This window comes from Desmodus rotundus, chromosome 7 (genome assembly GCF_022682495.2).
Source record: "Desmodus rotundus isolate HL8 chromosome 7, HLdesRot8A.1, whole genome shotgun sequence".
NCBI classification, from domain to species: domain Eukaryota; kingdom Metazoa; phylum Chordata; class Mammalia; order Chiroptera; family Phyllostomidae; genus Desmodus; species Desmodus rotundus.
This window is the reverse complement of record NC_071393.1, coordinates 111,873,065-111,895,685: the sequence shown is the minus strand read 5'-3', so window position 1 is coordinate 111,895,685 and position 22,621 is coordinate 111,873,065.

The following is a 22,621-nucleotide window of genomic DNA, read 5'->3' as shown; positions in this document are numbered from 1 at the left end:
AGTTCTAAGGAAATCATTTAACAGAAGCAAAAAACTGCATGTTTGAAAGTGTTCGTTGCTGCTAAAAATTGGAAACAACTTAGGACATAGGGGATATAAAATATTAGAGGACTAGAACAAATTAGAGCAAATCTGTATATCGTACAATCTTTAGAAAGGATAATAACACCTTTGCAGAATGTTGGAAAGTGTTTTTTATATGGTAGTAAAGGGAAAAGGTAGAATATACATTTGTGCATTTTGGCAATCTGTGAAGTATGCAGTCATGTCGAAGGCTGTTTACAAAAAGGATAATTGTGTTAGAATGGTGGGATACAGGTGATTTTATTATTTCACAAAATCAGTGTTAAGGTTAGATGTAATTTTAAAGCATGTCAAAAGAAGCCAAAATAGGCCACCTTAGAATATCATAGTAACTCTTCATGAGTAGCATTTCCCCTTTACCCCGAAACTGATTTTCAAAGTGAGGGGTGGGTTCTACCAGCATCTGGATGATCTTGGGACCATACTCAACATCCTGATCCCTGGGCCCCACTCTACTCATATGCAGAATCCCTTGGGGCTATAATCCAAAGTCAGCAATTCAGCCAAGCTTTGAAGTGATTCTAATGCACATTTACGTTTGAGAACCACTGTTCAGGAAGTTCTCAGAATCACATTATAACTGAGAAGAGGGAGAGATGGTTTTTCTCTCATGAGATGCAGGACAATTCTCTGAAAGCCAAGATACTCAGGAATCAATGCATCAATTCTTTTTTTAAAAGATTTTATTTATTTTTAAAGAGAGGGGAAGGGAAGGAGAAAGAGAGGGAGTGAAACATCAATGTGTGGTTGCCTCTCACACGCCCTCAACTGAGAACCTGGCCCACAACCCAGGCATGTGCCCTGACTGGGAATCGAACCGGTGACATTTTGGTTCGCAAGCCAGCACTCAATCCACTGAGCCACACCAGCCAGGGCAATGCATCAATTCTTTGAATTTACCAGATTTACCAAAATTGTTTTAGACAATAATCTTCTGAAGTATAGTCAATGAATATATTTTCCATGAACATCTGATTGTATTCTGCTTGAATATGTTAGTAACTATACATTAAAAATATATTCTTATTCGAGTCAATATATTCTTTTTTAAAAAAATTTTATTGCATTTTTTCCATTATCATTTAGTGCCTTTTTACCCCCCATGAGTCCTTTTTCCTTTTTACTTGATCCCTCTGCCCCCTAACTTTCCTTATCCAGAGCTGTCACCCTGCTCTCTATCTATGAGTCTGTCTCTATTTTGTTTGTTAGCCTTGTAAGTATGTTTCCTTGTAAATATATTCATAAGAAAAATAAAATATTTTCATTAAATAAAATTTAAAGGAAAATATATTCATGAGAAGAATATATTTATGAGAAAACTAAGTCATTCTAGGTCTCTGAACATTTGACAAATTAAATATTTCTTAAATTGCTGGTAAGAAAACATATTCATTGAGAATATTCAATACGTTTTTGTGAAATTAGTGAATTTGGCGAATTCAAAGAGTTGTCATTCAGCAGATTTATTCTTTGGAGATTCAACTGTTGTTGACTTGACCTAGAGTCCCTTCAAAAAGCCCAAGGGACCCCAGCCATGCTGAGGTTCAGGAGCAGTTGGGGGTCTGGGGGTCTGAGGCTGTGTTGGCAGGCTGCAGAGGGGTCTGGGGTGTGGGGTGTGTCTCTCACCAGGCCCGGTGCTCACCCTTTGAGTTCTAAGGAGGCCATTGGTAGCTCTTTCTCTGTCTACATCCAGTGGGGTATGGAAGCTACAAGCCATTTCATCAGATGGAAAGAGAGGAGCTCTTCCCATTCTTTTAAAGATGTGAGACCCATTCTTTCGGGAGCTTCACAAAGGAGGGTAAAGGTTTGCAGTTTAATTGGAGAAGGTGGGGACAGTCTGAACTCAAAGAGGAAGCCACTGCTCGTATATCTTGAGCCCCCCCTCACCTAAGATGGGACTTCCCCACCGAAAACCTCCTCTCTCCCTTGAGTGACCCTTATCTGTGATGCTGCCAGAGCTCTGTTCCTTATCAAAATTCACACATGACCACCACTTTGGGCTTTTTCCTAACACCCCTTGAAAGGGGATTGTGCTGGGGCCAACAGCCATGGACAGCCTCAATACCTTCACTCCGTGCTTTCCATGTAAGAGCGGTGCCCTCACCCATTTCCTGGTGCCGCCTCATTTAGTTCTCACCCTAACCTGCTAAGGTAAGTAAGTAAGTGCTCATCCCTGATTTACAGATTGGGAAGTGAGCCCCAGAGATGCTAGACCGTTGCTGGAGGCTTCACAGCCACTCTGCATTTGACTTGATCTTTGAAACCCGGCAAGTTGGCCCCAGAGCTTCTGCCTTCTTTGGTTAGTGAGAAACTCTCAAGTTTTATTACCTGAAACCCATCTGCTGACAGTGCAGTCTTGAGTACAAGTGTTTAAAGAGAAAATAGAAAATCAAAGGAAGAGGTGTTCTCATAGGTGGCCTCCTATGAGCTTGTTACAGATGTTCAGACGGACCAAAGGCATTTGAGTGGGCTCTGGGCCTCGGGGCCAAGAGCAGATGAAAGCTGGTGGTTCTCTGCTGAGTGAAAAAGGAGTTAGTCAACAATCCAGGTCCTGAGGAACTTCTCTGAGTGTCTAACCCCAAGGGAAATGGAAAGCACCAGACTTAGGCTTTCTTTGTTGGGTTGCCAGAGAAAATATGGGACGCTCAGTTACATTTGACTTTCAGATAAACAGCAACTAGATTTTTAGGAGTAGTGCATTCCAAGTATGATATGAGATATACTTATATGAAAAAATTTGGTTGTTTGTTGGAAATTCACATTTAACTGGCAGTCTTATATTTTTGGGGGAGACAGCTCACAACCCAGGCAATGTGTCAATAAGGACAGAGTGAGAAGCACAGGTAATGAGGCCTTCGGAGAAGGGAGAACTCTGAATTGAAACCCAAGGCGGTGACGTGATCTCCTGGGTAACAGACTCGGTGGAAGAAGCCTTGTGGTGGAAAGGCTTCCTGGTGGAGCTGGTTTCTAAAGATAGGTGGGAAGCATCTGGAAGGGTAGAAATGGAGGAAGGTCCAAGGCACACGCTGGGACAGCAAGCAGATGATGAAATGTCCAGAGGAAGTTTCATGTTGGGTAGGACCAGAGGTAGAAGATTGGTTTCTGGAGGGTCTTGAATGTCCTACTAGGGCTTTTGGACAATGTCCTTTAGACAAGAATGGGTGACCAATTGAAGTAGTATTTTAGGAAGGTTAATTTGGTGATGATGGCATGTACAATGGGTGGGAATGGTGGGTGGGGAGCTCATGAGGTGATAAGGCCTTGTGGGAAAGGAAGGGTGACCAGAAGGACATTCCAAAGCAATGGCCTCATCTTTCAGGTAGAGTATCCAGGTGTCCATCAAGAGAATAGGTGGTTTAAAGTGGCTGTCTCCTAGCAAGTGGGAGATCCGGGCCCTGCTGGGTATAGAAGAGGAAAAGGCAGCCATGGGTGCAGAATCTCAGAGAAAAGATTTTATGTTAGAGGTACGCTCTAAAGCCTATTGCTATAGGAAGACAGCTATAGGAAGGGAGAGTGTTACAGCTTGTTCTCTTCCACCCCCGTCATTGCAACACACAGAGACACACACCCCACTGTGTGCTTATTAGGTTTACATAGATTCCTACAGAAAGTGAAAGCCTGCTATAATGTCAAATAATATTTATTAGGGATGCAGCCTTTGGATTCTGTTGTGTTTCTTCCCTTGGAGCCAGTCTTTTAAAGCATCTCTTCTACCACCAAAGCTGTTACCTGCTTGGCATGTGACCCTTCTTCTCTGGGTCCTCCTACAGCTGGGATAACCCCTATTTCTTATAAAAGTTTTCAAGGTCTTCTAAAGAACTTCGGCAGCACATGAGACTGCCTGTCCTAAACATCCTGCTCAGCTGTTCTAGGTCTGCCGAGAAGAGCTGCCTGAGCAAGAAAGGAGAGGTCCAGACATGTTGGAAATGGAAACTGTTCCAGCCCTTGCCCGGGACTGGGTAGGCCGGGGCAGACCCACAGGGGTGGGGTGGGTGGGAGGAGGCTCCTCCAGCAGGGGCTGAGCCCTGGGTGCCCCAGCTCTATCAGATCCCTACCCTGCCCTGGGGTGATTGAGGGCTGGGCTTATAGCAAGGGTGACTTTCCAGAATGGCCTAGAGGAAAGGTGTGGCCCCAGTGGATGGGCCAGTGTTTGGTGAGGAGGGAAAACGTTAGCCTCCCAGTGGGTAATTGGTACTCAGTGAAAGTAAGGTGTTCAGGCCCTATCTCAAACATGCCATTTCCTCCTGCCTCCTGCCATAGGGCCAGGCAACTGTTACCTCTTCCTCCTGCTGGGCAGGGTAGAGTGGGGTTGGGGAGGGGGCTGGGTCTCGATGTCTTCCCCATGGAATAACCAAGGCCAAGTGTATTTGGGGTTAGGTCTCTTGTAGGAACAATGGCTAGCTTGCTCAGACCAGGACAGCTTGACCTTGATATCAAGGTGACCTGAATGTCAATGGTGGAGGCGGGGAAGCAGACTGCGCATTCAGCCTCACAGCCACCAGCCCCTTTCCCATGGGAAAGACTTACCCCATCCTCACACCCCATTGCCCAAGAGCTAAACTGTGCTGCCCACCACAGTCTGTGGGAATCCTATACCAGCCCCGCAGACCTGTGGACTTTCCCTGTGCCTTGGGCAGCCCTAACCCATGCGTGGACAGTGTACCCTTTCCCGGAATGCCCTTCCTCCACAGGCTTCTCCTGCCTGGTGAACTCTTCCTCACCTGACAAAATCTGCTCCAAAGTCACTTTGTACACCTTTTCCTTAGGGGTCTTTTCTGTCCCTTTGCTGGAGAGAGAGCTCTTATAAAAAACCAGTTGCTTTGGTGGCTTCGTGCACCGCGTCCCCACCCCCACCCAGCCCTGTGTGAGGCTCCTCATGACCTCCTGACTCAGCTTGGGTCCACTGAATGTTTGGGGTCTAGCCTGGCTGGACTTTCAGGGTCTCCGGGAGGCAGTGCCCAGCATCTAGGGCTCTGAGCTCCCTTTCAGCTCCAGATGGGCTCCCCAGGGGTGGACTGCTTAGCAAGCAGCAAGTGCCCAGGTTGGGGTCCACACATACCACCTGTGGCCTTGCCTTAGCCTCACACCCTCCTTCTCTGGCTCGTCTTTGAGGCCCTGGATTCTTTCTTTATCCCCCAGACTCCTCCACTGATGGCTCCCTGGCCCAGCACTGGCATTTCTTGCCGAGTCAGCCAGTCCGCTAATTGCCACCAGCTGGGCCAGGCGGTCTTCTTGAGATGCAGTGAGCTGCCTGAACTTGGAGGCTGGCTTTGGGCGGCCCATTTGCTGGGGAATTGGCATTGCTTCCTCCAATGAATGTTGGCAAAGGCACCTCAGCCTGGCCTGGGGGTGGGGTGAGGTGGTGGGGGAAGGCTTAGGAGAATGTAGGGAGATGGGAAAAGGACCTGGAAGGTGGGGGACCAAGGGGCCCTCCTCTACTGCCCATAGCCTTTCTTTAGATCAATTGCTCTCAACAGGGGCAGTAGTGATTTCCCACCCCTCCCCGGGCATTTGGCAATATCCAGAGATGTTTTTGGTTGTCACAACTGGCAGGAAGAGGGGAGTGCTACTAGCATTTAGTGTTAGAGTTTGGAGATGCTGCTAAACATCCTACAATGTGCAGGACAGCCCCCCAAGTTGAGAAGCCCTGCTTTAGAGAGAAGAGGCTGGGGCCAGTTGGGATGAGGAGGCCTCAGGCCTGAGAGGCGGTCTCAGGTGGCTCCCATGTGTCCAGGATGACTTGTTCTTAGAGCGCATGTGCAGCCTTCTCTGCCCCTTTCGAGTCCTCACATAGAGCCATAGTTCTGCCTGCAGCAGTCCTGCTCCTCACTGTCCCCGCCCCTGCCGCCCTCCCTGATCCAGGCCAGGGGACAGTTTATATAGCCAGTGGATGGTGATGCTGAGAAAACCTCTGACCTTTTATTTTGCTCCAGATCAGCCCATAGTTTCAGAGGAGCAAGGAAGTCTATACACCTACTCTATATAAATTTTTTCTTTTATCGCTATACAGTATGATAATAGTACCCACTACCACTCATTGATGCTTATTTTGTACAAGAACTTTCACATCCTTAATATATCATTGTTGCAACCATCCTATAAGATAGGTATAGGATTATTCCTTGAGAAAAACCCCAGCTGAGGTCCAAACTGGTAATGTAATTTGCCCAAGTTACATAGGTATGAAGGGCAGTGTTGAGATTGGGGCTGAATCTTGGCCCCCAAATCTGTAATTAAAACAGCCCTGAAGATTTGTCCTGTAGGAAGTCAGTGTCATAGAGAAATGTTTTAAGTGAAAAAAACCCACAAAGCCCCACAAGGACTCCCCTGTCTGGCTGGGTTGCAGGAGTCTGGGTAGTGGGGACTGGGAGAGAAGTTTCAGGCAGGTAACATGGGGGAGGGGTTCCCTAAGAAAGAAGAGGTTACTACAGGACAGGCTGATTCTTGAGAGAGGGTGATGAATGCCACAGTGAGTCAGCCTGGGCCTGGGAAGTGTCCCCTTCCTCCTCCCAGGCCCATGCCCTAACCCTGGGGAGGCCGGCCTATGCTCCCTAGCCCTGGGGTTGATTAAACTGCGTAAAAGGAAGGACCAGAGTGGCCCTTTCCCACCAGGAGAGCAGTCCTCTGGCCCCTCGTCTGTCCAGGCATCCATCCGGGGAGCTCTGGCTGGGCTGCTGCTGGAGCTTGGAGGCCACGGGAGGCAGTGGGTAAACAGGAAATGGTTAAGTAAGAGCAGGTGGAGCACAAGGGTGCTGGAGCAGGGCAGGAAATAGCTGAGCAGCTGAATGGACTCAAAAGAATGCTCTGCCCTCCTCCCCAGGCTCTGGCAAAGGCGCTGTCCACCCACTCCTCCCTGCCTCACAGTGTGAGACGCCCAGCGTGGCTGCAGCCTGATGGCCCCCCCTCACCCCCCCGCTCCTCAGCTCAGCAGGTCTGGGGGAGGTGCTGGGAGGACAGGGGCCCAAGGCATCAGGAAGTTCAGCCTGGACCAATGGGGCAAGAAGGAGGGAGTTCCTTCCCTTGCAGGACTGTGAGTCAGGCCCATCTCTAGTAGCCCAGGGGTGAGGGACTTTAGGAGGTGGGCAGAGAGGTCTCTCCAAGAACCAGGGTTGTTTTCCTCTTCCTTGTTCTTATTTCCTAGAGGGCCCTTTGCATTGACTGGGACTTCCAGGAATGCTATGCCTTACTCTGGGTAGAGCACACAGCCCTGTGTTTGTGTCCAGCAGCCAAGAAGGAAGGAAAGGTGCATGGGGTTCTCTGCTGCTCTCCCCTTTGCTCGTACAGCAGCAGGTGCCAGGCAGGGAAGTGTGCTACCCTTTAAGGGGAGATGGGGAACCTGAGCCCAGGGAAGTGACTTCCACAGTGAAGGGGAGCTGGGGCTTGAACCCTCGTTCTGCTTCTATGCTTTTCTCCTGCACTTCCCTCTGCTTCTCAGATTCAGATTTTCTTTCTTCTTTTTTCTTTTGCTCTGCCTGGGGAATAAAATCAGTGCTCTGGGTACCATCTTGACCTCCTTCTCAGAGGGTCCTAACCTCATGGGCAAACAGGACTCTGTTTCCCAGGGTCTCCTTGCATGCTGAGTGTGGGCTTCCTCCCTGCATAGCAGGTGGTCTAGTTGCTCTGGCCTTGAGGGGTCACTGACCTGTAGCTGTCTGAGGACTCCAAGCACCCAGGTATCCAGGTAGGAACTCTCGACTCAGGCCTCATCAGGCAGAGACTGCCCCATTGCTGGGCACCTGAGTGGACACAGGGATGCCGAGGCAGGGGATGGTCTGTTCCCACTGCTGCTGCTTGCTCCCTAGCCTGTTGCTCCTGGGAGCAGTAGTGCTACAATGAGCAGATGATGGCCTTGACCCTCGCCTGAGTGGGGGGTTATCAGTGAGGGAAGAAGCTGTACTCATATGTCTTCTTGACAGCAGTGGACACCGAGGGTATCTCAACCCCAAATGATGATAACAATCCAAGTTTGTTGGGTATACATTCTATTCGATGTACTTATAGTAAGTATGTACTAAAGTATGTACATCTGCTTATATGTGTGTGTGTGTGTGCGTGTGTATAGACTTATTTAATCCCTACAGCAACCCAAAGAAGAGGTGCTTTGATTATTCCCATTTTACAGATGAGGAAACTGAGGAACAGAGGAGGGAAGTTGCTTGCCCTAGTTGCAGGGCAGCAGTGGGTGGGTTCAGGTACTCTGAGTTCGGACCTGGGCAGCTGCCTCCAGTCCACATTCTGGCCACTATGCTGAATTGCTGATGTGGGGAGCCTTTTGAGGAGGCCATACTGGTTCCCTGGATGTCCCTAATGAGATCCCTATTCTTTAGGAGAAATTCCTATTTTTTCGGGAGCCAGAAGTTTCTGAGCATCCTTTTCCACTAGCTAAGGCTAAGAACGCCAGGGGAGGGGAAGAGAAAATGGTGGAAAGCTTATCATCTTTCCAGGCCGAGCTGTGAGTGTGGCATCTTCTCATGGTCAATGTCATGGGGCCCTGAGGAAAGTCTGCCATTGATTCCGTTCATTCAGGACCCATGTATTGGCACCTACTTTGCGCCAGGCTCTGGGCTGGGCATTGGGAGGAGCCTGCTAAAGTAGACACAGTATGTGCCCCAGGGGTGTTGGTTTAGGAGAGGAGACAGTCACTTCATGTGTCTATGGATTAAATATGGTAGATGCTGAAATAGGGGGATACATGGGTCCGGGGGGCGGGGTATGAAAGCAGGGAGCCTGACACTCAGCCAGCCTAGGAAGCGGGGGAAGGTGTCCTGAAGGTGAGCACGCCTCAGCTGAGTCTTGAAGGATGATCCAAGTTAACCAGGAGAAAGAACAGGGGTAGGGTGGGGCAGAGGCAGGGCTTTCTTGGCAGATAGCAGGCAAATGCTTGGAGGCCTGACATTGTGAGGTAAAAGCAAAGAACATAAGCACATCCGAATTCCTAGAGGCAGTGTGATAGGAGATGAGCCCGAGAGGTTTGCATCACAAGGGCCTGCAAGGCCGAATCAGGGCCCTGGAGCTTTGTCGAGCCTCTGCCTCCTGGCCTGAAAAACAATGCAACTAGGTGGACTCACACTCCCTGATTTCAGAGTTACTGTGAAGCTAGAGTAATCAAGGCAGAACTGATGGACATTTATAACAGTGGACCACAACAGAGAGTGCAGAAATATACCCACACGTGCTGGTCAGTTAATTTTTTACAAAATGCAAATGGAATTGAAGGGAGAAAGGGAAATCTTCAAAACAAAAATGATGCTGGAAAATGTATACATCCATATGGAGACAAACAAAACCCCACCTTGGCCTATAACTCAAAATGAGTCGTAGACCTAAGTGTGAAACAAAGAAGTTTGAAGGAAACATAAGAAAGTATAAATGAAAAAAAGCCCTAGAAGTATAAAAGAGAAAAACATAGGAGAAAATCTTTGTGACCTGAATTTGTCAGAGATTTCTCAGATATGACCCCCAAAACATGATCCGTAAAATAAAAAGTTGATATATTGGACTTCTCAAAATTAAAAACTTCTGTTTTTCAAAAGACATTGTTAAGAAAATGAAGACAAGCCACACACTGGAAGAAAATGTTTTCCAAACTTCTATCTGGCAAAGGATGTGTACATAGAATACATAAAAATTATCATAACTCAATAATAAGAAAAGAAACAGCAGGTTTTTTAAAATGGGCAAAATATTTGAATGTATACTTCAGCTCAGGAGAACTATGGATGGCTAATAAACACATGAAAAGATACTTAGCATCATTAATTTCAAAATTAAGTTTCTCATAATGAGAAAGCTCTTTATACCTTTTAGAATAGCTAAAAACAGACAACTGACAATAACAAGTAGGGAAGGGGATGTGGAGCAACTGGAACTCTCTTTCATTGCTGGTAGGAATGCAAAACGGTCCAACCACTTTGGGAAACAGTCTGGAGGTCAAGTGTAAGGTTACCCATACATTTATCGTATGACCCAGTAATACCCATCCTTGGGTATTTACCAAGAGAAATGAACACTTACATCCATGCAAAAACCTGTATGCAAATGTTTATAATAGCATCATCCATAATGGCCCCAAACTGGAACAACCCCAATAGCTTCCCATCGCTGGATGGATGGACGAACTGTTACACCTCATGCAGTGGGAAGCTGCTCAGCGATGAAAACAAACTGCCGATACACACAATAACAGGGATGAGTCTCCAGTTCAACCGGGCTAAGTGGAAAAAGTCAGATTTGGGGAGGCTTCATACCATATGACTCCATTTATACAACGTTTTGGAAGAGGCAGGACTACGGTAGGGACAACAAGCCTGCTGAGGGGTTTTCAGGGGCCGGGGCCGGGGGCGGGGTTTAACTGCAAAGGACACACTGGAGAATTTTGGGGGCGACAAAACTGTTCTGTGTCTTAATTGTGGCTATGGTTACCTGACTGCATAGATTTGTTGAAACTCATAGAACTATATTTTAAAACGAATGGACTTTGCTGTATGTAAATTATATTGTAATAAATCTGACTTTTAAAAAACAGTGCAACTGGGTTATAGAACCCACCTTGGGCCTGGTTCCTAATTGCTTTTCTGCCTTCTCAGACCCCGTCCTATCCTGGAAGGACCCCTCCCCCCACCAGCTCAGACAGAGACCTGGCTCCTCAAGGTTTTCCAGGGCTGCAAAGGGAAGTCTTTATTAATGAGCCCTTCCTTTGTCATGTGGGGATGCTTCTTTCTATTAAATGAAAGTGCCCCTGGGAGGGTGAATAGCTTAAGCTGAGGAAGGCTCTAGCACAATGAGAAAGAGGGAGGGGTTGGGAGGGGAGACAGTTTCCAAGAGGTTGGAGAAGGGTGGGGGTGGTTGGCTGTGCCCCCTCATTGGAGGCATGTCAGGGGTGGAGCTTAGGAGCTCTGTGGAAAGCAGAGCCCCCCTTCCTCCATCATTGTTTTTGGCTTAGAATGTAAAGTCCTCCCTCCCCACCTGGCAACCACAGCCCTTGCCTGGGCTTCCTTCCCAGCACCTTCCCCCCACCTCCTAATTATCCAATTCCAAGTACAAATTGCCCAGACAGGTTTGGGGGATTATTTCTTTACAGTAATCAAACACAAAAGACCTCAGCATCCTTTCTCAGTATATTTCCACTCCCCTGGGTCCTCAGGCCTTCAGATCACCTTTTGAGTTTCTGTCCTGTTGGGAGATTCCTGGCCAGGGAGAGGAGCAGAGGCCCTGAGTGGGCACCAAGGCCTCAGGCTGCCGTGGTCTGGTGCTGCAAATTACGGGGTGGGGCGATTGGATGGGGCAACTGTTAGGTCTCTGTAGCTGGTACTTGTATTTTTTTCTAGAATGCTTTCTTCAAATGTGCTCTTCGCCTCCCCCCCAATGGGGCCTGTGCTCATACTGTTCCTTGTCTCTGGGGTCCTTACCCTCTGAAGTTTGATCAAGCCACCGTTTAGTGTGCCTTGCTGGGTGCATGGGGCCAAGGAGCAGAAATAAGTAAGAGGGAATTCCTTATGTAAAAGAAGACTTTGGCGGGAGGAGAGTGGTGATGACGGTGGTGGTGGTGGCAGTAACAGCAGCAGCAGCAGCAGCAGCAATGGCAGGGCTATTTAAGGAACTTACTACGGGTCAGCCCTTTATGAACACAAGGTCATTCAAAACTCACTGCAGTCCTACAAGGCTGTCATTATTATTCCCATTTTGCAAGGGAGGAAACTGAGGCTCCGAGAGGTTAAGTCACTTGCTGAGCAGGTCCCTGACTGGAGTTGCCAGAGACGGAAGGGAACACAAAGATAACATTAATCTATCTCGTGTGACGCAGGCTGCAGCCGGAGGTGGCAGCCCAAGACTGTGGGCAGAGGAGGGCTGGGCCAGGAGGCTGCACCCATGGCCAGCCAGCCCCCGAGACCCTTCTTATTCATCAAATTCTTGGGGGACCTTTTCCTAAGGTGTAAAATGTAGGACTGGCTGTTTAGGGGTGACCAGAGGCCCCGGGAAAGTGCTCCAAGGATGAGCCTTCCTGACTCAGCACTCTTGCACTCCATTTTTTGAACTAAGGTAAGGCATGTGCTCGATGTGGGGCCCACAGTAGACCAATAAGTCATGCTCAGGGTCCCAAAGCCCTGGTTGAGCTCTGCTGTCTAGTAAACCAAAGACAACCATTTATGAATAATGCGGGTGTAATGTTGTGTAATAGTGGTGGATTGAGGGGTGACTCACTTCTGAGGTCCTCGAATCAGAGCAATGATATTTCCTTTGGCTTCCAGTAGACCCCACCCAGACTCCCCCAAACACCTGCCTCCATCGCTGAATCAGACTATGAGGGCTCTGGTTGGGGATGGAGGGCTATCACCTTACTATGACCCAAGACCAGTTAGAGAGAGACATTGTTGGGGACACGATGTCCTGGAGTCAAGGCTGCACAGAAAGGCTGGTGGGGCAAAGAGGGGTGAGGAGGCCCAGCCCCAGGGCAGGGCGTGTACATATTGAACCCACAGAGAAAAGGGAGTACAGCATTTTGATTGAAGCCAAGAAAGCTCAGAGGGAAAAGCAAAAGATGATCCTTGAGCATGATTAGATTTCCTTTGTCCCTCCCTCTCTACCCCTCCTGTCATGAGGAGGTGGACAGAGGAGAAGCAAAACTAGGAAAAGCCTCTGGGTAAAGACAGCCTTTGGAAAGGCCAGGGCTCCGTGCCCGCATTGCAGATGCCTTAAAACAACTTTGAGTGAAATAACTTTGACTGAGACCTGACCAGGCGGGGCCCAGAGCTGGTGACCAAGCTCAGCCTGCATGGGGCTGCCGGGCAAATAGCAAGCTGACTGCCCACAGCCCAAGGGGTGGGGATACAGCACCCCCAGAAAAGCAAAACAGGGAGACCCTCCACCTGGGGAAGCCCGCTGAGAGCAGGGTGGAGTCTTCCCTTCTCCTTCCCTCCCTCCCTCTCTGCCTTCCTTCCTCCCGTGCTTCACACCTTCAGTGCCTCCTGAGATTTGAATAGAGTAAGCACATGCTCCTACACGCTAAAAGGCCCAAAAGAGTGTGTGGAAGAAGACCTTGGGAAGGTGACTCTGGGGCTGGAGATGCTGGCAAGCCAAGGTGGAAGGGCAAGATTTAAGAGGGACGTTTGACAATCTGTGTAGGTCCAAGTGGGAGGGGTCCGGTCACACACAGTCGGTGCTCTTGTTATGGTCAGGGACGGTGCTGGCTTTAGGCAAATCCAAGATAGATGACAATTATCCAGATCGTATGAAAACACTGTACAAAAATCGACCCTTCCTGAGATATGTAGAATTATTACTTGTGAAGGGGAGCAAAGTCTGTGCCACTTTGGCATGTGGATTATTTTAAAGTGAAGGTAATCAAGACTCCGCCCACTCAGGAAAAACTTTTACCTTTCCCTTAACTGCCTAAAAGAATTTAGATGAGGGGGGGTCTGGTCCAGAAAGAGAGCTATTACCAAGGATAACTTTTCATCTGGAAGACTTAGCTGCACAGCAGGACAAAGTCATTACCAAGTATCTGCTCTTCCTACCATCCTGGGAAGCGCCCTCCTCACGTTTGAAGTCTCCGGCCCCCATCCCATTCCTTAGCTCAGGAGGGCATATGAGCCCCAACTGCCTGACTGCCTTTGGGGCTCATGTTTTTATGGGGCTCCTCTATGTATGGATTAAATTTATTTTCCTCCTGTTAATCTGTCTCTTGTCAATTCAATTATTAGAGTAGTCAAAGATCCTAGAAGGATAGAAGGAAAATCTTTCCTCTCCAACCCTTGAATCATACCGTTTTAACCCCCAGACAGCTTTGGGGAACATATCTATTGCATGAAGTCTATTTTTTTCATGTGAAATGTACAAATGGCAGGTCATTCACTTCTTGGTCTTGAGGAACATCATAAAAATGAGGACTTGGAGGCCTTGCTATGCTCTTTGTTTTGCTCCCCATTTCCTTCTGTGGCTTTGGAAGTCCCGAGATCAGGGTGATTTGCTTTGCAGAGAGCCTGGGCTCTTTCTAGGGGGCACAAGCTGCAGAGACGGGAGGCCTGCTGCGTAAGGTTTGCTCAGCCCCGGCTAGGCCTGGGGCTGGGGTGCTTATTGCCTTTGCAATAGGAAGCTAAAACGCTAACTGGGAGGGCTTCCCTGCTTCGGGGACCATTCTTGGCATCACAAAATGTGGCACTGGAAGGGACTTGAAGGCCCTAGTCCAACCCCCTCCAGCAAGTTTCTTCTATAAAATTCCAAAGGCTGCTCTGGGGCTGGTGTGGGGCATGGGCAGCTCTCTCATTCATGTTGCCCTACCTCCTCTCGCCCCGTTGTCTGCACACCTTGCCAGGCCTTGTGTCATTTGCTCTGAACCTTCCCTGTTTCCCTCACCCTCTCCCCAAAGAGAGGGGGTTTCACTCGTGTGTTCTATTGACGCTCCCGGCTCCTCCGAGGGGGTGGAGATGAACCCTTTCTGTAGCAAGGTCTCCCAGAGGACAGCCTGACTCACTCCCCAGTGGAGCTGGGTAAACAAAGGCAGGTGTGAACCTATGTGGCCAAAGAAACTAGTGGTGAGGGTAACTAGGAGGCCATGGGCTAGAACACTCCACTTGTTTCTCTTCCCAAACCATTTCTTAGGTCCCTCAGTACCCTCTTGAGTTGCATCTGCTCTGAAGCCCAGCCACAATTTCCAGGTGCCTTCGCATGGCCTTTGCACCCCCACTCCTCTGCCCTTGTAGGCTCACCCTCAACCTCCCTGCACATTCTTGTGTGTTGGCCACGCTGATCTGCTGAACACCAGCACCTGGAATGGGGCTTGGGTACCTATGTGCTCTTGCACCTGCTGTCCCCTCTGCCTAGAATATGCTTGTTTCTCTGATCAGCTCCTATTCATCTTTCACACTCAAATCAGATTCCCCACCTGAGTCTTCCTGGATCTAGGGAGTTAGGCAATCTCAGCATGCCTTGCCAGCCTCTTTTTGGGAGAAAGGGTGAATCTAATTGCATTGTATGAATTGTTGGTCTTACTGTCTAGTTCCCTTGCTAGAAGAGTGACCCATTCGGGAGCTCCTGCTGCGTTGGGCATGCAGTAGTCACTCAATAAATGGTCACGTGAGCGAATGAATGGAAAATGAGAAAAGAAAACGGAGGTGTACCCTGAAGGGAAAACCTGTCTCCGAGAACCTTACTGGGCTGTCCTCTCCGGGGGTTGCCTTGGTCATGGCTTCCCCTCCTCCCGCCCTCATCCTCGAGATGCCACGCTGCCTGCCCCGCCTCCGTCAAGGATTTCTTCGTTACTATTTGCCTGTGGTTTTTCTGGTCAATTCAGTGAAGGACTTGTGCATTTGGTGGGGACTTGATGCCCCAAAAAGCCTGGGAATCAGGTCTGGGTGAAATGAGAGGAAGGACCTTACACTCTGCAGGGAGCTCAGGGGCAGCAGGAGTCCACAGGAAGGAGGGGTTCCAGGGTTTGGGGATGGTTCCTTGGGGGACAGGAAACAATAAGAACACTTTATTGAGTTGAGGTTGGGTGGGAGGGGGCGTGGGGCTGGTGGCAGGGGTGGGGAGAGAGTGAGTGGGTGTGTGTGGGGGTGGATGTGGGAAGGAGGGTGTAGGTGAGGTTAGGAGGGAGCAGGTGACCCAGTGGCCCAGCTGTACAGCGGCTGAGTAGTAAGTGCCTGCACAAGTCTGAAGTGAGAGCTGGAGAAAGGAAATGAATCAGGGAAGCACAGGGGCCGGGGTCAGATGGAAGGGGCACCGTCACTGGGTCAGTGAGAGTCCTTGGCTTGGAATTGCTATGCAGGCCCAGAGGTTGCTCAGGGCACTGGTTAGGGCCCCCAGAAGAGGTAGAGGGAGCAGGAAATAGACATTAGGACTTGGTCAGTGCCAGGAATGGTTCTGTGCACCCCACTTTCCTTACAACACAGGGAACATCAGGGATTCGGGGGCCAGTCTAGTCCCCTGTGGGACATGCCCCAAGCTGCTGAGGACACCGGCAGCCAGTTTCTTCATCAGTCCCCTTCCGCCCCGACCCCACCCCCCAACTAGTTCCCTTACCCGGCAGTTTATGTACTAACAGCCCACAGCACTCCAGGAGGGGGTAAATCGGGATCCATTTGTTTTTCCAGGGTTTTTCCAGGGTTTGACCTCTGGGTAAAACTCTTCACCCAAAATGTGCCAATTTAAGTGAAAGCGATAAATCAGCCCCTTTGAAATGCAGAAGCAGCTTGGGGATGCCCCCTTTGATATGCAGCTTGGAACTGAGGCACTTAAAACCTGGGTTAATTCTCTGGCTTTATTGGAGGTAGAGAAAGGGAAGAGGAGGAAACCCAGGGCCAGTCATTAAGTCTGGGCACTTGAAAAGCCTGCGGCAGGGGCGCAAAGGGATCACGAAGGCCCGGCGGCCCTGGGAAAAGCGTCCTGGGCCCTGAAGAACTAATCCCGGTTCCCACCCAGACAGATGAGACGGGTTGAAGGGCTGTGGAGAGGAGGGGCGGGCAGAACTGGGGAGAGGCTCCCAAGGATGGGGAGGCGGTTGCTATGGAAATGGAGTGGGGCCTTGGGAAGGAGAAAGCCAAGGGCCAACTTGGCAATTTCCTGAAAGGAGCTGAGAATTCAAGTGAGTGTGTGTCCCATTCACTGGGCGGCTCTTGCTTTCAGAGGCTGGGGACTGCAGGCCCTCCAAGGGAGCCAGGGCCCAGGCTTGCCTGTTACCTGGGTGGGAGGTGGAGGGGGAGGCGGAGCGGGGAACCCTGGTCTGGTCACTCATTAGAAACATCTGTTCCTGGAGGCGCTCCTCATCACGGATCACAAGGCTGGGGGAGGAGTGACGCCTGAGGGCTCCACGCAATGTTCACACAGGGGTGGGGCTCTGAGGACGCTTGGCTCCCCACAGCCCACTCCCAGAAGGGTGTGGGGAGCCTGGGTGTGAACACACAAGAGGCCCCAAGGTCAGTTGGTGCTGGTGAGGTGACCCTGCACCCTGGATTTCAGGATGGTTCCTACTCTTATCCCTACAAGGGACAAGGTCAGGTCTTGGACTTGTTAGGCAAATGCTTCAGTTTGAGGCTTGGGTCAAGCAGCCCCTGTGACTTGACTTTGTAGCAGGATTGCCCAGAGCTCCTGAATGCAGCACCCACAGCTGGTGGCTGGTCCTGCCTCTTCCAAATGGCTGCGTGGGCCGCTTGTCTACCCCTGTTCTGCTTGGTCTGTGCTCTCTCTTTTGTTTTTGAGGCAGTTGGGGGTGGAAGATGGGAGCTGAGAAAAGAAAAACATTGACCCCCCCTTCCCAGGGGTGTCCAATCTGTGGCCCACAGGCTGCATGCAGCCCAGGATGGCTGTGAATGTGGCCCAACATAAAATTGTAAATTTACTTAAAACATTATGAGATATTTTTGTGATTACGTGTCGCAGTGTATTTAGTGTGTGGCCCAAGACAACTCTTCTTCCAGTGTGGCCCAGAGATGCCAAAAGTTTGGACACCCCTGCTGGAGCTTGGTCCTTCCATTTCAGACAGGCCAGGGCGGAGGATGGCTGCCAAGCGCTTGCCACCCCCGCCCCCTCTGACCTGGGGGTGCTGAATTCTGGGGAACGCATTGATCATGCAGTTGGGCTGGTATTTGCTGCACAGGTCCTGGTTCAATGGGCTTGGGGTTCACATACACAGACACTCAGGGTAAGCTTAGCAGCCAGTGACGGGGGCTTTTCCTGAGTCCCCAACACTACTCACCCCCACATCTCAGGAATTGGGAACCCACATCCATTTGGAGAAGTTTCTCCTCCGCCTGTGCCTCCCATGTAGACACCAGGCCACCTTGGGTCCAGCAGGGCCTCAGGGGCCTGCCCACCCTCCCAAAGCCTTTTCCCGTCAGGGTATTACGCTTATGACTGTGGGCCTCAGACAAGGCATCAGTTAAACAAATCACAGAAATAACATTTAAGCTCTTTTAAGTCAGGACAAGCTGAGAGCCCCTAGAAGGCAAGGGCAAAGCAGTGATTTATCTGTGTGCCACCTTCCACCCTCCCCCCCCCCCAGCAGATGTGAGAGAGGAGGGGCAAAGGACCCTGGGCAGGCCCCGTCCTGCACGAGGGGTGGCCCAGAGGTGGGAGGCTCCTTCAGCGCACTCTCTCACCATTAGTGTCCAGATGAGATGGGTTTACACAACTCCGGAGCACTTCACCTGAGTCAAAGCAGCAGGAGCTGAGCAACTTCAACCCAGTCCCATGGCCTTCTGGAAGTCCAGGGTGGAGGCACCATTTTGTTGTCTCCCCTCCCCCTACCCAATGCTGGGAAGGTTGGGCTTGGGAAAGCAGGTGTGGAGTCAGGCTCACAAAATGCCTGCTTGAAAGCAGAGCCAAGGGGGCTTAAGAAATGGGGGCAGGCCAGACGGTCTACCAAAGGCCCCAGAAAAAGAAAGAGGGCGGGTGCAGGAGGCACAGGGGTGTGGGGTCTGGGAGAGGAAGGCAGGAGAGAAAAGGCAGACCACAGTGGCCCAGGCGATGTCAGAGCCAGCCTGGAGTCAGAGCTAGTGAAGGCCAAGTTCGTGCTGTCTGAGGTTTGCTGGGAAAGGATCTGCGGCAGTGGCGTGCGTGCACCGCATGCCTTTGTGTGTGCACGAGTGTGCAGAGCTACAGGGCAGGCCAGTGCCAGAAACTGCTGCATTCCTCTTCACCCCAAAGCCAGCCCTCTTTCCAAAATGCTTTCTCATTATTCGCAGGCACATTTTTCCCCACCGCACTTGGCTCTTGTTTCTGTATTTCTATATGCTTGCTGCAGTTCAGACTCTCTCCTGCTCTGTAATGCAACTGTGAAAACACCTGCATTTTATTAATGCTGCCTGGAGCGGGCCTGGGCCTGGGCCGGCCCTTCTGCTCTCGCAGCCCCCCTCCCAGCTCTCCTCTTCCACATGCTCAGTGAAGCAAAGCCCAGGGGTTAACCCTGTGTGTCTGGGTCTCTGTCCTGGAGATGTGGGCACTCATGAGGGGGTGCGGAACCTGCAGAAGAGGTGGAGGTCTCCTCGTTTCTCTAGACAGCTTGGCAGGTGGTGTGGGAGCTCCCCTGACTCCATGCTTCCCTTGCCCAAAACTTTTGGCCTGTTCCTCTTATAACTGACCCTCAGTGTTTCTCTTCAGAATAGGAGGACATCATTCTGTTTTGCAGGGAATTATTGCAAAGTTCCTAGAGAAACTCCTAAGAAGGCTGTCCCTTTAAGCATCTACTCCATCCTTTCGCCTTTAGGAGCCAGTGGGACTCCCAGAAACCATTCCAGAAAAATAGCTGCTTTCCTCTTTAAAATATTTTCAATAAGGAAAGCATAAAGAATATAAAAATGGCCCATAGTTCTATCACCCTGAGAGTCTTGTTAACATTTCTTTCAATACAACACATGTGCACAGCTTTAAAAAAAGAAGGAAAACAAGTGTAGGAAGGTACAGCAGAACACTTGAGTTTCTCTCCTCTCAGACCACAGTGGCTCCTCCCAAAGATAATGATTGCTAACGGGGCAGGAATTTGAGTGGATACTGACATCTTTTTTTCATTAAAAATAAGTCTGAGATTATCACCGTATCGGCACATGGAGCCCCTCTTCGTTCTTTTTAACAGATGCATATTAATTCTTAGTATGGCTGTATCATAGCTTAATCAGGGTCCTGGCGATGGGCACGGAAGATGCTTCCAGTTGAGAGGTTTTACAAACATTGCTGCAGTGGGGGTCTCTGGACACATGCCTTGGGTGTACTTGCTTGAGTGTATCTTCAGGGAAAGTCCTATCAGCATAGTTGCGGTGTCAAAGGATGTGTTTATTTAATATTTTGTCTACTCTTTTTTTAAAACAGTCATTTGTTTTCCTGCCCTTCTCCATTTTTTTTTTCTACCAGGCAAACTCCTAGTCATCTGTCAGAATCCAGCTGAAATTTCACCTCCTCTGTGAAGCCTTCCTGGATTGATCCAGGAACCCACTGGCTCCCCCTTCCATGCTTACCTAAGCCTGGTTGTAGGTCGCTTTAAAAAGAATGTCTGCTCTCCATACAGGATCATGATACAAGCACATTGACATCATTTCTCCTAGGGCACAAAGTTTTTGTCTTTTAGCATCTTTCTTTCAGGGGACTTGAACATGTATTTGTACACCCAAGTTAATAGTAGTGGAAGCAATCCAAAAGTCCATCACAGTTGGACAGATAAAATGCGGTCTATACATACAGTGGAATATTAGTCAGCCTTAAGGAGGAATGATAATTTGGACACATACTACAACATGGATGAACCTGGAAGATATTTTGCTAAGTGAAATAAACTAGTCACACACAAACAAGACAAGTGCTATATAATTTCATTAACAGGAGGTACATAGAGTAGCAAATTCATAGAGATGGAAAGTAGAATGGGGGTTGCCAGGGGCTGGGGAGCGAGGGAGTGGGGAGATAGAATTTAACGGGAACAGAGCTGCACTGTGGGAAAGCGAAGAGTTCTGGAGACAGATGATGATGGTCGCACAATAGTGTGAGTGTACGCAATGCACTGACCCATACACTTAAAAATGGCAACTTTTACTTTTTAGTGTGGATATTTTACCAAAAGAAAAGTTTTTCTTTCTTCTTATGAAAATATACCATCTCATAGACTCCAAGTTCCTGGCAAGCTCCCTCCATGGGTCCGTGTGCCCTTCCCTGCACCTCAAGGCAATGCTGACCCATCCAGGGTTGGAGAGTACTTATCCTATTTTCAGATATTTCCAGGGAAGGGAGCCCATTACATTATTAGGCAATCTTTTCCAGTGTCTCAAAACCCCAGACATTCTTGGTACCAGACCTTTCCTGCTGCACCTGAAGTTAATTTTTCCTTGGTCAGTAAGTGCTTTGTCAGGCGCTGACTCCTCACACACTTGAAGGCTCCTGTTACATCATCCCCCAACTTGAGAACTGAGGCCACCGAGGAATAGGCTGATGCGCAGACTCTGAGGGCCTCACGGGGCTTCCTCAGAGGCTCTGTCCTCACCCGCATGTGCACTGACATTGCTGGGTTTTGATTCCTAAGCAGAGTCTGGTGCACAGGACACTGGGGCCCTGGGAGGTGAAACAGTTCTCGGATCTCTTCCCTAGTTTGGGGTGTGGTTTGCTGGGCACATAGAGCTCTTTCCTCTCGGCTCTCTATCTGCACCCTTCTGTGGAAGGTCTTTTGCTGACAGGGAAGAGCTCCCCAAAAGACAGGTGCAGAACGAGTGAGTCATTTCAGCGACCCCCTCTGTCCTCCAACTAGAGATCATAGGGCTACTGAATCAACTGCTTGGAACTTGTACCTGGCGGGCACGTTCCCACAGTGTGGAAGATGCTGACCTTGTCAGCTTAGAAACATCAAAGGGCTAATGAGAGTGGAATGAGGGCTGAGAAGACCTCCTCACCTGGTGTCTGTCGACCGCAGGCTTGCAGGGCCTGATGGGGCTGAGAAATGTTGTCACAAGCTTGAAGGAAGTGGAGGCTTCTCTGATGAGAGGACCTGTCCTCAGCCCCCCTTCCGGGGCACAGGAAGGGAAGAGGGTGCAGCTAAACAGTGGCCCCATGCTCAGTGACTCAGATGTCACTGCTACCACAAAGGGAAATCCGTGTGGGGGTGAGCCCCTCCAGAGACTTCACTCACCTGCCGTTCGAGGACAATAACATCACTTTTGTGTTCATGTGCCGGTCCCGTGAGCCTGGGAACATTGGTCGACGAGCCTGTGTTGACATTTCTGATTTCAACTCATGGTTTGTATATAGGACTTGGCCTCAAGAAGGAGCTGAGGCCCGAGGAAAACAACAGCTCTAAGGTACTTCCTGCAACAAAAGCTGAGATGAGAAAGGAGAGTTCCCACGGGTCAGTCCAGTAGCTGGAGTTTCATGTGAGCTAGGTGATAGGCATTAACGTTAATCTAGTTCATGAGTCATGAGGTGGTCTTGGTCCTTTCCATTTCCCAATAAGCTGGAATGTCTCACACAGCAAATTTCAGATGCCCTGGTAGAATTTTCATTATGCTGAGGTTGCTAAGGGACTGTGCTCTATCTACAAGCATTTGGAAATGCTAGTACTAGTATTTGGTTGTTTTGGTTCTTTTTGAAAAAATTGTGGTGTGTGTTTATTTTTTGTTGTATTTGTTCCTGTCCCACCCCTCAACCCCCAGGCTCACCCACTCAAATTGCTGGTTTCAGGAAACGCAAGAAATCACGTGCTGCAGAACATATGGGAGAGGCTGCCCAGGTTTTACAAGAAGAAAGGGACTGTCTTGGTGTTAGTCGCCATTGCGTGGCCAGTACCTTGCACATCGCAGGCACGTAGAGGCTCCGATGAATAGTTGATAAGTCTTGAGTGGAGGAAAAAATAGTCAAGAGAGTTCACTTGAATTGTCTGAAATTCCACAGCAAATCAACAAGAAACCAGGAGAATCTGTCCTTCCAACTCACATGCCAGTTCTTTGCAGGAAGCCATGCTGTGTCTCTTTTTAAGTCTCCTTTGCATGGTTTCAGGCGTCAATTTGCTCTCCCAGGGGAAGCAGCAGCCAGGGCTGGGTCTTAAAGCTCAGGGTGTAGCCATCAGATGGCA